The following is a 17899-nucleotide window of genomic DNA, read 5'->3' as shown; positions in this document are numbered from 1 at the left end:
GGACTTGCTACTCACTGCTACATGTAGCAAAAAAGGCTGTGACATTTTTTTTTTTTTCCAGCTTTTATCATGAGGCATCAAGAATTACTGATAAATCAGACTCTGTGAACAAATGCTCCTTCAAAAACCTTTTACTACATGATCTCTTATTTTGCCTATTTGTTAACTTGCAGCTTAAATGGCAATTTGAGACCAAAAGCATGCTGTAGTCCTATTCCATAGCATTCCTTATCTTTATTTAATTTTTCCTTCAATTACAAGGACAAATTTGACCCCTTTTATCTGTATTTTCCTATAAGAAATCCCCATGAAATCAAGGGCACTAGACAGCAAGATACTGCAAAATGGCAAAATAGGGCAGAATCTGTCCCTAATTATATGTTTCCCTCCTCACATCCCCTCTCCAGTGACAGCATGCTCACTGCCCAGAAACAATGTCCTGAAGTTAAAAAAGAAACCATTTTACAATAAGTGAAATGCAGGGAAACAATAGCCTAATTTACCAAATAAGAATAGTGAGATATCATCCCCGAAAGAGTAATCCAGATAAAAGAAGAGAGAGTGAAGAGATGATCAGGCGGTCATTCAGGCCTATCTGCTGATGCTGCCTGAGAGATTAAATCTGCCCTAACAAAACAGAGCGAGGGTCTGGAATAATGTTATCTTCCCTCTCCTCCCCTCCCGGCTCCCCCTGCCCTGCTGCATTTTTATCAAGTTCTGCTACCTCTGGAAGCACTGAAAACAAAAGGGAAGGGGGAAATGCAGAAAGTGAGAGGAAGGGACTTTACTTTTTCTTTCTTTTTTAGTTTAAAAAGAGGCATCCACCTCCTCACTTCTTATCTCACTTTTCTTTCAAGGCATTTTATGCTACATATTTGCAATAAAATATCATCACACAAGGAAAAAGGTAAAGAAATACCAAGTAAAGTTGAGTCCAAGCGTCCATGGTGTTTTAGGTAAATGATATTTTTGGCTTTGTTTGCTTGTTGGCTTTTTTAACACAAGAAAAGCTGGTGTCAGGGAAGTGAAACATATTCTTAAATCAACTGAATGAAATTATTTCCACCTTCAAAACTACAGGGAGGAGAGCTGCCTAGCAGAAAAATATCGTAACGATCTGTAGCAAAATGACGAGTGCCGAGCAGCGGGGAGAGGGATGAGTGAGCTCAAAGCTGCCCCTTGAAGTCGTTTTCACAATATTATAATTTACCAACATATATGAGGAAATACAAACCAAAACACAACAAAACAAAAACCACATAAAGGACAAATTAAGATGTATACCTGGCACAAAACGAAATTTGTTTCCAGATGCTTGCAAACTCTGTTCATGATTTAAGTAGTTCTGAGGTTATTTATGATAATGGTATGCGTGAGTCTAAATGACATCCTGTTCTGAAGAAAAGAGCTGACAGAAAAGTGCTTTGGGGCTGTCTACACCCTTTTTTGTCTTCAGGCCATAAAGGCAACCAATGTACAAGCTGTGGCAGAAGCGTAGCACTAGGGTAAGTGGGCCAGCAGTGTTAAATACAGTGTGGAAAGGTGCTTTTGCCACAGGAATTAGAGAACAGCTTTCTGTTCATGGGCTGGACAGATTTCCTGTGTCCTCGGACGGGACATTGCGCCTCACTTTTTTTCTCTGTAGTGGAAGGAACATTTCTGTGCACTGCAGTGTGTAAGGATTGTTGTTTTCAGGTTTGTAACCTGCTGCAGCAGTCCTCACATGGAAGGTGCTCGATCCAAAGTGGTGAGGCATCGATTTAAGACACTTCCTTCCCTCTGAAATTTCAGTTAACAGAGTTATTGGTATTGAAACCCAGTGCATACCGAGGGAGAAATTACAGTAGTGGAGTCCTGGAAATTTGCTGCTTGTTTTCTTTCTAAGCTTCAAACAGCTTTAATTTACTGAAGCTTTCTTCTGTCAGCTGCCCCACTCTGCTTCTCTTGTCTAGATTAGGTGTTTGGCAGGGCAAAAATAGTGTTGCAGGTCTGTAAGGGTAGTTTATAAGTGTCAGTAGTTGCCCTTGAGTTTATTTAAGTTGAGATTAAAAAAAAAAGTATTAAGTCACTGTTTGTCCAGGGTGCTTAGAACACCGGATATGCAGGCACTATCTGATAGACTGCAAGCTGCCCAGATGTGTTAAATTAAAGTTATTCTTATTAAAAGATTTTTTTAAAAAAAAAAAAAAAAAAAAGAAAAAGAAAAAAGAAAGGGTGGAAGTTTTCTCTTTGTAGTTTTAAAGAAACTTTACATTGCATGGTAGTACTCTTTTCTAGTTCCACTAAAAACAAATCTAAGTCCCCAAATTACAACACAAATATAAAGATTTCCTGTAGCAATTACTTGAACTGGAAGGGAAAGTTAAACTGATTCTGCCACATGTGAAGAACCAGACAAACGGTCATGATTCTTACTTTGAGTAGGTTGAGGAAAGAGTTTATACATTATTTAGACAGTTAGTAATGTTTTGAAAGCTCCCAAGTCCCATCTTCAAAAATTAGGAGACTTAATATTTTTCTGTCAGTCAATGAGTCATCCTGAGAGAGATGTAGAAACAGGGGACTGGTAAAGCTACTTCGGTCCAAGGTTTATTCAATATTCGACCTCAAATTTTGGATGGTGGTGGATACTTCAGAGGAAGCTGCAAGAGCCCCAACAAAAAACATCTGTCAGTTGATCATCATCATTAACCTATCTCCTGTTAGTTAGATTTACTGACAAAGCACAAAGATTTGCATCACTTCTACATTTGATAATACAAAAACGGTCTTATCTTTATTCCATATATATATTTCTTATTTTCTGATTCCATCCAGATCTTGCTTTTAATGGCATCTTATGACAGTGAGTTCCACAAGTTAACGATGCCTTGCACAGAAAATTCCTGAGATCTCTTTTCCATTTCCTCTTGCCTTGTTTATCTGTTACTCATACAAGTCATAAGGGTGGCCAAGAACTTCCTAATCTACCTTACATAATGCCCATTATATTTTACACATCTGTGTTATTCGTCTTGCCCTCTGATTATCCCCTCCTCCCCAAAGCAGCCATCGTTTGTTTCAAATACCGCTGTTATCTGCATCACTGACAGTTCATGTTGCTTTTCCCTGAGCCATTTTATTTCTGCTCTGTTGTTTTTGAGATCCCATTCCTGGCAGAGGCTTCCCACTGATCTCCGTGATGACCATGCTTATGTAAACCTTTCTCCCACTCCTGCCTCCTCTTTCCTATGCTATCCAATATTTAATTAGCTTCCTAAACTATTGCTGCCCTTTGACCAGAGGGTTTCACTGTTATCCACAGTGATGTCCAGATTTCCATCCTGAGTCACTACGGCAAATGTAGAGGCAGATCAGCGAATGTGTTTTTCAAATCTTATGTCTGCTGTGTAACATTTGCCAAGCTGTTACCCATTCCCGTGGCTGCCTTGGGCCTCTCTGAAATTCCTCCCAGTCTGTCAAGCATTTGGCCAAAGTAACCACTTGCACTGCCTCAGATGGATACTGCTCAGCTGCACTTATCCTTCCCTCCGCCTGACTGCAGGCAGCCTGGGCTTGCTCAATTCAGTTTAGGAAAGAAAGTGAATGAGAGCTGCAGAGCCTGGGCCATCTTTGTGTCAAAGGGCCAAGCTCTCATCTCCCGATTGCAGTCCTAGGTAAATGGAGGTTCTCTGGGGAACGGACCCTCCTCTGCTGGATGTGATTTGGGGAGCAGTTGTCTTTACAGCCTTTTGCACTGTCTGAACCCCACTTATCACCAGATAGGCCATGGGAACTGGAAAGAAAGATTGTTTGGGGGTTGTAACAGAGTGCACACTGAAGTGGGGTCTCTTGTTGCAAAATATTCTTAAGTATTCGCAATACTAGAAGTGATTAAATGACTGTATTCCTCTGCTCCCCATTTGGATATATCTGCTGTAGGCACAGGAGAGAGCTCCTTCCCTCTGGATTAGTGTTAAAGTGAGAGACATTGTTAAAAGGCTAATAAAAAATCAAGGAGCCATAAATGCTAAGTGATTTTTAAGTAAATATGTTTTTTTTTCTTCTTCCCAAGGAATGCTCAGCTGTTAGTGTTACGTTTGACAGCTTGTAAAAAGGTGAGTTTTCACTGAAGAGCAGGAACAGGTCGAAGAGAGACAAAGGCATGTTCTGAGAAAAATTGAGGCTGGCAGAAGTATCTGCTCCCCATATTGAAGGTGTTGCATTACTCTGCGCAATGTCCAGAGAGAGAGGTCTGCACAGCAAAATGGTCATAAAATACATTTTTTTTTTGTAAGGAAGACAGGAAATATTTCTGTCCAAAAAAAAAAAAAAAAAAAAGGCAGAGAAAAAGAGGGGAAAAAGGGGGGGAGGGGAGGGGGGCAAGGGGGAGAGCATCCCCTTTGGTGCAATTTTCCCATCTGGTGAAACAAAGCAAGAGAGCTCCCTCCCTCCCAAAACTGAGTATCTCAAGAGCAGCTCTGTGCCTTGTGGCAGCAGTGTCAGCCTCAGGGCCACGTTTTGGGTCTCCTTGCACTGCCAGCCCTGCACACCCAGCGGTGGCACCTCTCGGGCAGCTTGACCAAGGTAGGGCAGTCAAACAGATCGAAGCTGGGCTTGCTGTAACATCATTTAAGGACGTCGTTTACGTCCTTGTTTAAAGACGTAACTCAAAGGTCACTGTATTGGCTTGGAGGAAAAACACTTGCTGTCTCATTCTTCCCTCAGGGTTTATTGCCAGCGCGATTATATTTTCAGGAGTGACAAGGGAGGCCCTGATCCATAAATCTAGGGGAGATAGAGAGTGAGCTGATTATCAGACACCTCCTTCCCCACTCCGAAGTCAATAACCCCAGCATCTTGCAAGGTTACTTTCTGCAGGAAGGCAATCTCTCAGGCAGGCTCTGCCCAGTTGCTCAGTTGCAGCCAGCCTGCCTTTCCCACAGCCGTGAAACCAACAGCTTGCCCACTACCCCAAGGCCCCCACGACCCCTTCTTTTCATGCTGGTGGGAAAGAGGTCCTCACTCAGAGGGTATGAAGGACTGCGGTTGATTTAGGAGTAGAATAAGTGCTTGCTTGAGGGAATGCTGCTGCTCCCCACTTCCAAAATCCAGCACTCAGCTCTCTCCCCCTGCAAACACGGGGCCCCTTCCCTTTGAACTCCCCCCAAAAAATGATTCAGTGGTGTTTGAGTGACCAGGAAGCTGCTAAGACTGTGCAAAACGTGGCATTTAGGACAAACCAAGGAAGACAACCGCAGCCTCCCGGCGTCCCATTTCCACCCGCAGGTAAGTTTACTGCTAGGGGGCTACCGGTGCCTTGCCCGAAGGCGAGTGGCGAGCTCGGCCAGCCTCTGTAACAGCTCGTTTGGCTCCTGGGGGGCTGCCCGAAGGTGGGACTCGGGTTTTGTGGACCCACGCACGAAGGGACCGCGTCTGAAGTAGCCTCTGCGAGCGGCTCCAAGCGCACGGCTCGGCTCGGCTCGGGCAGCCTCCTGTCCCTCTTGTCCCTCCCGTCCCTGCCGTCCCCCCCTCCGTCCCTGCCACCCGCGGCATTGCGGCGCAGAGGAACGAGTTAACTCCTCGGGCTCAACCCAAACCCTTCGCCGAGGGATTTCCTGTTTTAGCACCAAACTGTGCCGTTTAAAACACGCTTTAAAGGGATTTTGCTTTCACGTAAACCTCCGGGAAGAACAACAATGATAAAAAAAAAAATAATAATATTAATAAAAAGCCCCCCCCAACGATGCCCAGCATCCTTCCCGACACCAGCCCGGTCGCGCACCGGGATTTGCCCTGCCGGCGGCTGATCCAACCCCCAGCACAAGAACTATAGAGAAAGAATTTCCCTTTTATTTTTTGGGGGTGCGCACTTCAGAGCAATAACAGCATCAAACTAAGCCGCACACCCGCGTTTTCCCCCCACCTCCAAATGCGAGGTAAAAGCAACCCCCCCGGGCCGTGCCAGACGGTGCTGTGCGAGCAGGGGATGCACCAAATCTCTCCCACCTCCACGGAGCGGAGCCGGGACAAGGAGGTTATCCCCAGCCAGCCCTTCTCGTAAGCCGCTTGGTTGGGAGCATTTTTTTATTATTATTATTATCCATCTGATATTTTTTAAATTATTTCTTTTTTTCGCCGCTACGAGGAGTGCGGTTTAAATGTTAGCTCCACGGTGGTCCCGGCACAATAAAACCACGTTCGTTTTCACATCCTTCCCAAAATCTTTCGCCTCGTTGCGGCTCGCGTAAACAGTTTTCCGATGTGACTTGGGGGGGAACAGCACTACACGCAAGCAAAGAGCAGCGCGGGGATCGGGTTGGATAACCACGGGCGGAGCGGGCGGAGGAGAGCAGAAAGTAAAGAGATTGTCTCCCAGAGCGTGTGAATTTATTTGATTATTGTTATTATTATTTATTTATTTTTTTTTTTAGAGAGCGGGGCGAGGTAGTTTCATTAAAACATAGATCATTTTGCCATCGCCTGATGGGCGACTGCACGGAGCAGTTTCGCGGGGAGCGAGACGAAGCTTACGGGAGCGGGTGTCGCTAATTAGAAAGCAACGAATGCCGGCAGTTCCCGGACATTTGGCTGGGCAGCGGCGCAGGAGGAGCCGGCGGAGGGGCAGCGCTTTCTGCCTGCCCAGGGGCCAGCTCCGGGACGGCTCCGCACCGGGGGAATCGGCGAGGATTCCCCCGCGGGGCTGGGGAGCCGAGCGCGGCGGCTGCCCTGCGTGCGCGCAGCCCTCCGCGGGCCTCCGAGGATGCCAGAGGAGGAAAACCCGGGCTCATCTCTTTCGGGGATATCCCCCCCCAGCCCTCTCCGCGTTTCGAGGGGGTCTGCGCCGCCGCCCGCCCGCCCGCCCTTCGTTTCCACGCGTGGCTCCCGCTCCCCGCCCCGCCGCGAGTGGCCGGCGCAAGCTCCGCGCACCCCCGATGAGACCCGGCGCGGGGTGGTTACAGGCAGGGAGGAATGGACAGCGGGCAGCCCGAAGGGGTTAAAGCACGAGGCTTTGCGGCTGCCGGAATGACAGGGGAGGGGGAGCGAAGGGGGTAGGCAAAAGGGTGCCGCAGCCTGTTGATAAAGGGTGGGAACCACCTGGAGATCGAGCTGCGAGGGGGGTGAAACATCCATCCATCCATCCATCCATCCATCCATCCATCCATCCATCCATCCATCCATCCATCCATCCATCCATCCATCTCTCCCTTTATCCCTCCATCCTTCCCTCCATCCTTCCATCCCTCACTCCCTCCCTCCCTCCCTCCATCCTTCTCTCCATCCCTCCATCCATTCCTCCCTCCATCCCCCGCGGTCCCCCCCAAGCAGTGGGGCGAGGCTGGGACCCACCTGGGGAAGGCGTGCGGGGCCACAGGTGCGCGGTGCGGAGCAGCGTGGAGCGGTGCACAGCAAGGAGCGAGGAGGGCTAAGGGCAGCTGGAGCGGGGGCGAGCAGCCAGACCCGCACCTACGGCCCCAGCACCAGTGGCCCCCATGGAAGGAGAGCAAGGGGTTCGCCTCCGTGGGCCAGGACCGGGGTGGGTGGGTTTTTCCCCAGCAGCAAAGCCCAGGGCGGCGTGAGGGGCTGGCAGGGAAGGGTTCCCCTGCTTGAATTATGCTGGTGTTGCTTGTCCGACAGCGAGTGGGTAAACGAGAGCCAGCTGAGCCCTCCTGCCAGCCTCGCTGGGGCTGAACTTGAGGTCAGTGGAGCGCAAAACTCCTCTGGGGAAGGAGGAAACAAATGTTCATGGATCGGGTATCGACAAACTTGAACAAGTGGGAGGGGGAGAAGGAGAAGGGGCAGTCGGAGCTGCCTTCGTAAAGCTGTAAACAGCGGCGTTGGGACGGAGTTGAAAGGAAACTGCCCAGCAGCTGCTCGGAGTTTCCCTGTGAAGTGCTTGTCCTAGGCTCTCCCCCTGAGCGAGGAGAAAGCCCTTTACAGGAAGCCAGAAGTCCCCCTGCCCCCGGTAGCTGCAACCTGCAGCAGAAGTCGGCCATCCCCGGGCAGGTTCCCCTGTGGGCTACGGTCAGGCCGGGGGGAAGCCGGAGAAGAAACCTCGCCACTGCTGATTAAGGCCTTCACATGGGGACATGAAGTGCTCCAGTGTCCTGGCCACAGTGGCTACGCCTGCTGGGCAAAAGGTGCTCACCCCTTTGGCAGGCCGTGGGTGCCCATTAAACTGGTCCAGGGCAGGCTGGCGAGGGGAGAGCTTCCCACTGATTTTTACAAACTGTGAAACCTTAAGCCTGTATCAGGTGACGAGAGAGAGGGGGAGATCAGGGGGTTTCAACACTTGCAAATCTCTTCATTTCATCGCTTTAAAAAGGAATTTTTATCTCTAACCATACTGAAGATAAATGATCTATTAATAACAATAAAAGAGAGTTCCAAGCAGAGAGACCCAGGTATTCAGGTTTTTAATGGACTTCTGGTTTAGGATTGATTTTCTGAACAATGCTTCAGCAATGGTTTTTCATATGATACAATATTTGATTTTTCCATGAGATATCAAGAACAGATGCATCTAAGTAAACAGATACTTGTAAGTGCAGACACTCACAGAAGGCAGTGCTCATTTTGTCCATGTGAGCTTGGAGAATGATTTATTTTTGTAGCCCTTAAGCATAATAATAATAATAATAGAACATATGTGTCCATTTTATTGCCATATTTCCAAAGTTCATACAACTCAGCAAGCAACAAACATTTTTGTTTCAAGCTGGGCCCTAGACCATATACTTTATTAAAAAATAAAAACCAAAAAAAATCCGCAAAACCCAGAAAATTGTGTGCAAAGGGATGAGGAGCTGCTTTACCAGAACAGTTGTGTCTAACGTGTACATGAAGGATCAGAGTCGGCTTCGTTCTTACTCACCTTACCAGAAAGCCAATGACGTCCCGAGCTAAGGCTGTATAATCATTCCATTATAAACCACACATTTCCCAGTTGTAAACGGTCACGGTAAAACGTATTTGTGGCTTAAATTTGATGTGGAGAGTCTTAGACAGGACATTTTTTCCCCCTCTATGAAAGATTTTAAAATTAAGCAATTTGGTCAATTATCTGGGTTTGGAAACTGCAGAAAAGGATCTTTTAAAGTTATTTTCTAGGTTTTAATGCTTAGAAGTGGTCTGTTTTTAAAAGTGATCTTCATTCATTAGAGAAAGAGAAGGAACTTGAATCCATGTATTAAATTTAAGGGGAATTTGTGATGATGATAACGTCCAGCAGAAACAGGAGGAAGCTCAAAACTTTTCACATCATTTATATATGATATGCTATGTAGACCATACACTGAAGGTAAGCCATAGGTGAAGTTCCAGAAGTCATTTTGGCAGTTTAAGGGCAGTGAGACTGAAAAATTACTCTGCCTCAGATATTTCAATACAATACATTTATACTGCTTATGATGTCCCTGGGGACCTAGTTCTGCATCATGCTGTATGGATGGGGACTCTTAAACTCTTTTCAGTGAGACCTAGGATGCAGGATGTGGTAGCAAACAGCCAAGCTATGCAATAGGTTGTGGAGAGGAGTGAATTCTGTCATAATTCATGATGCAGTCAGCCAAGGCCAGGACTCTGTGGGGCAAGGACCTCTCCACAGTGAAGGATCTTGTGCATCACTTCTGGGCATGGCTCACAGAATGGGACCTGAGCAAAGACACCCAGGTCCAAAGATCTGACAATGGGCACAATGATCCTGGAGGTGTTTCTGAGTGTGATTGTTTCCCCCGGTCTGATTTTATGTTTGCCACATAGGCACTAGACACACTGTTGTAGGACACAGTGAAACCCTAGTTTAAAAAATAAACTGAAATACAGGTATGGGAGTAAGGGAGGAAGAGATAGAAAAGCAAAATAAAGAAGAACAAGACACAAAGGGGAATGTCGACAGAACCACATACAGGGACTGAATTAAGGATGCAACTAGTGAAACTGTGGGAAGGGTCTGGTGCCAAAGGCCACCCACCAAAGGAAAAGAAACTCCCAAGATTCACGACGTATCTCCATCTCTATCCACACTCTATCTGCAACTATCTATGTGCCTGCTAGACTCTACCTGCATCTGGCATCTTAATTCTCTGAGTACTGTTTTGGCAGCAAACTGAAATTTCTCCCTTCCCCGTGTCCTGGGAAAAGCAACTACTCCCACACAGCATGGGGGTGAAAGTTGGAGGGAAGCACTGGGAAGGGCTCAATAGCCATCCTGCTGCACAGTGAAGACTGCTCTTCAGCTAGGGCCCATGTCAGCCCCCATGAGCTCACACAGAGCATTCACTGTTGTTCTTCTGCTCAGGACAGGACCTTTTGGTGGCTGTGTCTGCAGGACGGCCCCAATTTCCACCACTGTGGCAGTGCCTAATACCTCTGGTGCTGCTGGTCTTAGTAAGGCCCACACTGAGGTGAGTGGATCACAGGCTGAGGGGTAACACCCCCAACTCTATCACTGACACCATGCAGTGAAAAACATGATCTGTAGAAGTGAGAAATCAAAGGCTGAACGGAGTAAGGGGAGACTGAGAGAGAGGCTGAGAAAGGGAGGCAGTTGCAATTCTTCATCTATCCTTAGGTCAACATTGCCAAGAGCAAGGCCACAGCTCCTGTGAACAACAGTAGCCAGGCCTAGGTGACAAGACATTGTCAAAGAAAACGCAGCAGGCCCTGTGTGCAATTTCTGTAAATGATCTCAGTTAGAGTCGTTACTGTATATTCTTTGACAGCTGTCCTAGTGTACCTTTGGGTCCCTCAAAGCTCTCAGTTTTTGTGGTCTTGGGGGTTCAGAGCTGGCAGATTATGTGGGATGCTGTGTCTGGCCCTACTGCTGTAATCACCTTGAGCAGATGAAAGACTGCAGCAGGGAGTATTGTCTGACCCCATCACATCTCTTTTTCTCTCTCATATGCCACTTGTGTCACCCTTGTTTGTAAGAATTTCACAGCACTGCACTGAGAAGCACAAGTGCAGCAGCAGCACCACCTCTGCTCCCCTCCCAGCCTCATGCCTACCAGCACTGAAAGACGTGGCAAGAAGGAAATGAGTTGCTGCAGATCAGTGTTGTGCACACTGCAACGTTGTGAGATCCTGTGGAATTAAGTGTGTGGGAAGAAAAAAAAAAAAAAGTTAAATGCTATTTATTCTTCCTTGTACTTTAGTACTACTCAACATCTGCTAGCAATATTTAATCTAATGTCTGAAAGTGTGAGTTTAGATGCTATCAAATGGATGGTTCTGATCCTGGAAACCTCTTAAATGCATAGCCCTGACATACATTAATTGCTTTCATTTAAGTAAGAAGATTATTCATTTATCATCAGGTAATTGATTTAAAAGTGTTTCCCCGTATGTTTACACTTGTCATGAATTGGTGTGCCCAAGGATTTAATCATTTAATAGAGTTAGTCATTTAATGAAATCTGATGGTCACTGCATTACACTAACACCTGATGATACTTAGACAGTTCTTTCTGAGGAGGAACTGAATATCTCATATTGTATACAAAAAATAAAATAAAATAAAATAAAATTGCAGGGATTTCAGCTGATATTTTTTCACCAGTTGCCTATACAGGGATTTTCCTGTGTGAAAGGTAAGCATTGGGCTGTGAGTGCACATACAAAAGTACGTATTCACAACACACACACTTTTTCTGAATGAATAGAGACACATTACTGTCTTTGTGCCGTTACGCAGATATTGCTTTGCAGCGTCTTATAGCTTTTTTATTTTTTCTTTTGAAGCTCACTGTTCTTCATCAGTCTGGTTGATGGGTGGTTTTGTTATTGTTTATCCAGTGGATGCTGGTGGAGTGGTGGAGATAGTCTGAAGGAAAATAATGAGCTCACACTTATGCTTTTAGACCGGCTGTGGAGAGAAGCTGCCAAGTGCCCAAAGCTCCTTTTGAAAACCAAACGCTGAAAAAGCTTTTTACATTTTCATCTTACTGAGGTGACCAGCAGGGTAATGCAATAAAATATACTGCATTTAGCCTTGTTCTTGTAAAACAACTTCTATTGATATGCAAGAATGTTTGAGAAGTCTTTCATTTGGCTTTGTACATATCTTGGAGTAATTTGCAGGCCAGTAATAGGCAATCTTAGAGCAAGTATTTAGCAATAGATTTTAAAACTGATGAAGTAAAAATGCTTTGTAAATATATTGGCACTGGAAACTGCCTTTCTGACCAAATAGTTTATTGCCCATTTTATTTGGAGTTCTGTTTTAATTTAATGGTTGATGACATACATACCTTTAAAATCAGTCATATCAGGACGTCAGTCTTAGATGATAAAATGTTTACAGTTAAGGACATTTGTGCCTCAAATGTCATTGTCCTGTATTCAGTTTGGAAGTAATTCTGATGGTTGCAGAGAAGTGTTGTCATTGCTCATGAATATACTTCTGGGTTCCAGTTCTTTACACATTTACTTAATATTGTACTATTTCATCTTGTAGTATATATGTACCTGTGATACAATTGTAAATTTACAGTATGTTTGCTTGTGACAATTAATATTTCTGTGCATGCATTATATTTTTTTTCAAGTGATACTTTATCTGTTGTTACGTTCCATGTTCATTAAGTCCTAAACAAGTATGTTTTGTCCTTCTTTATGGTGGAGCTACCTAGTTCTTTAGTGCTTCATAACAGCTGACAGAGCGTTAATACTGAGGGAAACTGTGGAAGGACAACTTCAATTCAGTATACTGTTCACTCTCTACTATTTGGTTATAAAGACATCTCCTCTTCCCCCTCCCTGTCATTGCCATCTTCCAAAAAAAGTGTTATAAACAACTCTTATTACTTTATGTGATTCCTGTTTTTAAATCAGACATCTTCTGTTTTTCCCCCAAACACCACAAATATGTTACTCAGCCTTTGAGACAATAGCTGTAATTTGGCTATAATTAGAATCTGATCAGAGCAGGGAGAATGGATGAATACAAAAGAAATCATCAAATTCCAGAAATGTGACACCATAGGACAAATCCTTCTTGCTTTGCTAATAGAAGCTGACTTGCATGGGTTAGATGAACATAATTTTAATCAAACAAGAAAAAGAGTCTAATAATATCAGCTGTTAGAGTCTACAAAGAAAAAAAAAAAAGCTGAAGTCTTTGAGTAAAAAAAAAAAATCTTCAAAGGCGTATAAAGTATTTAATCCTGCTAACATCTGCCTGTTTTGAACCTGAAAACAGCCTAATGTTTATCTAATACTCTTAGTACATTTTGTAATTAAACTAATTAAGGAAAACATCTTACAGCTTTTCCCTGGAAAGAACTCCCCCTCCCTCTTATAACAGAAACTGAAAATAATCTCTTTTGTTTGAAAGGCAGAGAAAATGAATTCCCTCTTTACGTGTATTTTTCAGCAAATGCCTTTCAATATTGGAGTCTCAAAAAGCAATTGAGTCCTATCCAGAGAAGGCAGAAACTGCTCACCCTGAAACCTTTTTCTACAGAAGGAAAGTTTTTGATCTTAGGAGCTCTGCTTCCCCCCACTCTCGGCTTCCAAAGTCCATAAAAATGCTTCTAAGCAAAATTAGCTTCCAAGTCCATAAAATTGCAATATATCATTTAAATCATGACTTTTATAGCATCCTTTTTGAGTACTGGAAAGGGGAAACCCATGAAATGGTGTGAAGACATTCTAGGCTTTGAAGATGGTTAGAGATATGATGGCATTTTCAGCACACCTTCTTATTGCCATGAAATGAAAAGTGCTTAGTTGATTAGCAGGCTGATCCAAGAAAATGAATTGCAATTAAAGTCAATGGCAGTTTTGCAGGAGTAAGGATTGCATGAACAGCCATCCAGGGACATCTTAACCACTTTCTTAGGACTGGGCCAAAATCTCTACTTTTTTTTTCTAGTATTCCGTCATTTTTTTCTTCCTCCCTACAGCCACTCTTGTTTAGAATATCCGAGTTCTGGTATTAAATAATTTTAATCACTCATATGTATTTAAATAAAACAAATTTCCAAATTATTAGTCTTATTGGCCTAAATATAGTCTTTAATTTCATTTTCTGTACAGTGTTGATCCTCGTACATTATAAGCCTGCTTCTAGAACAAGAAAAATAAGTGTTTGCATGAGGATTGCAGCATGCTGGAAATTGCACATTTCATGTTAACTTCTAGGCAATACTGCCATTAAATGTTGCTGATATAAATGGTGTATTGAGAACCCCCTTGCATATGCCTATGAACTCTCATATATAGTGAGAAGTATAAAAACATTTGTTTTCTGAGATATCCGGAGGTGGCATTTTGGATGATGTAAGGAAGCTCTGCAAGAATCCGCTTCCACCAGACTTCTGCTGTCTTCGTGGGGTAAATACACACAGCCTATTAAGTGTTGGCCCACTTGAGAAGTAGGACTCCCCATAGCTCCCCAGGGAAGCTCGTTGGCTGCAAGTCAGGAATTGCCTCACGCCTTTGCTCTCTGCTAGATCTGCTCCACTGAATGCTGAGTGCATAATGGCTTGGACCAGGTATTCACCCACACCAACTTGGAAGGGAGTGGGGTAGGACCTCTGATGAATGTCAAGGTCTAGTCAGTGAATGGATTTGTTCCCTACAGGAAGCAAGCAAATACATTACATTAAAGGGTGTTAAGAACAGTATTTTTGAAGGCAAGTGTGAAATAATGTCAGTTAATATTTCCACAAATTTTTTTTAGTGACAACTCTAGAGTTAAAAGCTGCATCCTCACGTACAAACTTACCTTCCAAAAACATATGGTCATGATCATTCGATGATCATGATTTCACGTCAGAGTGGCATGCAGTTATTTTGTACATTGTGCAAGGGAATGGGAATGGCACTGTTAATTTTCCGTCACTCTTTTGTGGTTTAAAGGGCTGCAAGCAGAGGTGCAAGCAGCTCTGAGAACTGATCCTGTCAACTTAAAGTGATTTCTTCCATGCTAGAAGAATTAAATCAGGTTCAAAATGGTTTTGTGTAAGCATAATATAAACCAATAAATAGACCGACAAACCCTCTCTTTCTAGGGACCATTTCGTATATTGGACAACCATTTCATATATTGTTTCAGCTAGAGAGGCCAGCTACAAGGAGGAATTGAATTTCCAGAGGCTGCCAAAAGTCTGTGCTCAGCAGACTCTTTTTAATTAGCCAGGAGGAACTTTCTCACTTGAACAAAAAAAAAACAAAAACAAAAACAAAAACAAAAAGACAAGGAAACCTAACAAGTATTCAAACCAGCATTGAACAAAGATGGAACATTGTACCTATCACTGCTCTGGCAATTAGCAATATTTTGCTCATGTAGCTCTTGTCTTTACCAGAAATACTATCCATTGGCACTGTAACTGATTGTTAAGTGCAGCCTATGAACAGTTAAGTGTTGGTTAGACTGGGAACAGTTTAGAGGTGTGTTTAGAGAGTTTAGGTGTGATTTTACTGTTCAAGTTCAGTGGATCGTAGCATACTGAAGTCTGAGGTTTCTCCTCTTGTTTCTGGAATCATTCCTGCCTTCCTGGCTGTTAATTATATCTCCTGGCTTCCATTCTTCTTTTCTTCTCTCCTTATATTTCTGATGTTGTCAAACTGATTAGCCACTAAATTGCATTGCATTCAGGTAACAAGATCTTTGTTATTGATTTGCTCTGAAGGCTTTCTTTGACAGACAGACTGGCAGAATCCTTCATCCAGGTTAGGGAATAATCTATCTGAAGGTTTCTTCCAGATGTCACTACTATAGCAACAGCTTCTATAGTGTTAATGCTGATATTAAATAGGGTTCAGCCCAGCATTACCATCCAGCCATATGGCCCTGTTTTTTTTTTAACTTGAAAATCAGTTTGCTGCTTCTTCCATAGAGAAGGCTGCCTGTCTGTATATCTTTATTTCCACTACCTACTTCTTTAACACTTCCCCAAGCAGATTTTAACCCCCTGAAAATACTGTTAGGAAAGGAGCCAAATTCTTGTTTCATGTTTAGATCTGACTAATCTTCTGCAAATTATAGAAATGTGTGATATTGTATAATTATTTTCCTTTTAAATCCAGTATTTCAGAGATTCACTGCTTACTTTCAGTTGCTTCATCTCACGTCTGTTTTCCACCTCTTGTTCACAAGAGTTCCAGCCCAATCTCCTTTGTCTTCTGATTTCCAGAAGCCCCCTAAATCTCCAGGAAATTTCAGCCTCAGGTTTCCTCCCCCTGCTGGCAGAAACCTTCTGGGTATGTTCTCTCCCACCCCGAGACAACCTTCTTTTCTCTTGTTTTCCTCCTTTTTCTTAAAAAATAAGGGATGACGTTTTAGATAGCCTGTACGCACTGTGACCCCATTTCACTTGTTTCAAGTAGAATCCCTAAGCATGATCCCAAAGATCTTCAGGGTCTCCTCTCTCCATCCCCACTAGCCAGACTGCAGCCAAGGATGTGAAGACACCCCAACAAACCAGCAGGCAGCAGCAGGGTTGGTTCAGACATCTGCACTGAGGGACACGAGAAGAACTGTGGCCACGTAACAGAGGAGGTTGGTCCAAGGTTAGCTAGGCACTGGGGCTTGAGCTGGGTTGGGAGGACATCTGTTCAAGGGTAGGCAGCAGCCTGACAGGATCGAGGAAATGCATTTTCTCAGCCAGTCTCTGGGGATATAGATTCAAACCCAATGGTGGGAGTTACCCAAGATCATGCTGTAGGATGCGAGGAAGGCTTTTTCTTCCTGTAAATAATTGCCCAACTGGTGAGGTACTTTATGGATAGTGTTGGAACAGATGGGAAGGATGGTCTTGTAGTTATGGCATTCAGTGGCAAATCAGGAAATCTGGGTTTAATAACCAACCGTGACACAGATTTCCTGTGTGACCTTCTCCAGATCACTTACTCACCCTATGACTCAAGTCCCAGTTTGTAACATGGGGCAGCAACCCTTCTTTTCTCACACTGTCCTGTCTATTTACACAGCTCATCCATGGCACAGGTGTTTCCTTCAGCAACACGTAGAACGCTGCTCCAAAGAGATCATTTTTGGTTCAGTTCCCTTCTCATAACTGATATTACTTTGATATTACTTCAGTTCATACAAATTGTCATGGGTCCGGCTATAATTATCTGTGTAACTGTTTTGACAATATGTTTTGTGGAAACATAGCTTTGCAGACCCCCTTTTCATGTGAAATAACTGTATTTCTTTCAGAAGAGGAATTCAAGTACAGTAATAAGAGAGGTGATCCCACTGATATATCACTAAGTAAAATCTGACGTGCAGATATAATGAAAACATGAGGCAGTTTAATAATGAAAAATGTATAGTCCTGAGCTAATGGCTGAAAAATGTTTAGTGAAGGATTATAGTGAAGTAAAAAACCACAAGAAAGAAATTCAGATAGATTAAACATTAGGAATTCATTTGTAAGTCCAGACAATCTATGGGCTGTAATGTACTTTTATGGTACAACAGGATGCAAAGAAATCATTTTTCAAAAGACTTATTATTCTTCCTTGTAGGACTTCTGTAGTCTTCATCGAGCACTATGTATCTGCCTTTGAAACTCCTATCTAGCCTCGGGGTCCTTTGGTGCCATACCCACTGAGAGACGGGCACTGAACCAAAAGACCAAGGCTGAGTGATGGAGGATGCAAGTGCTGGCTACAGTTGGAGGGGAGGACTTAATATCAGCGAAGAAGACTTAGTGGCATCAAATGAATTGAGACCAGACTGAATTGACTCACAGGTGAGTCACTGCACCGAGTAGCACAGTAGGACTGGCTGTGAAGGGCTGGGCTAGAGGACTGAAAACACGCTGAATACGTGTCCCATATGGACAATGAGCAGTGCCTCCACATCCAGAAAACGGGGGACCGCATATACTGGGGAGCTGGAGGGCATCTCAGATCCATACTTGTAGCTGGAAAATTGGACTTGCTTCGGTAAGAAGTATTA

This window comes from Aythya ferina, assembly GCF_964211825.1.
Source record: "Aythya ferina genome assembly, chromosome: 3".
NCBI lineage: Eukaryota > Metazoa > Chordata > Aves > Anseriformes > Anatidae > Aythya > Aythya ferina.
The sequence above is the reverse complement of the archived record's forward strand: the minus strand, read 5'-3'. Positions refer to the sequence as shown.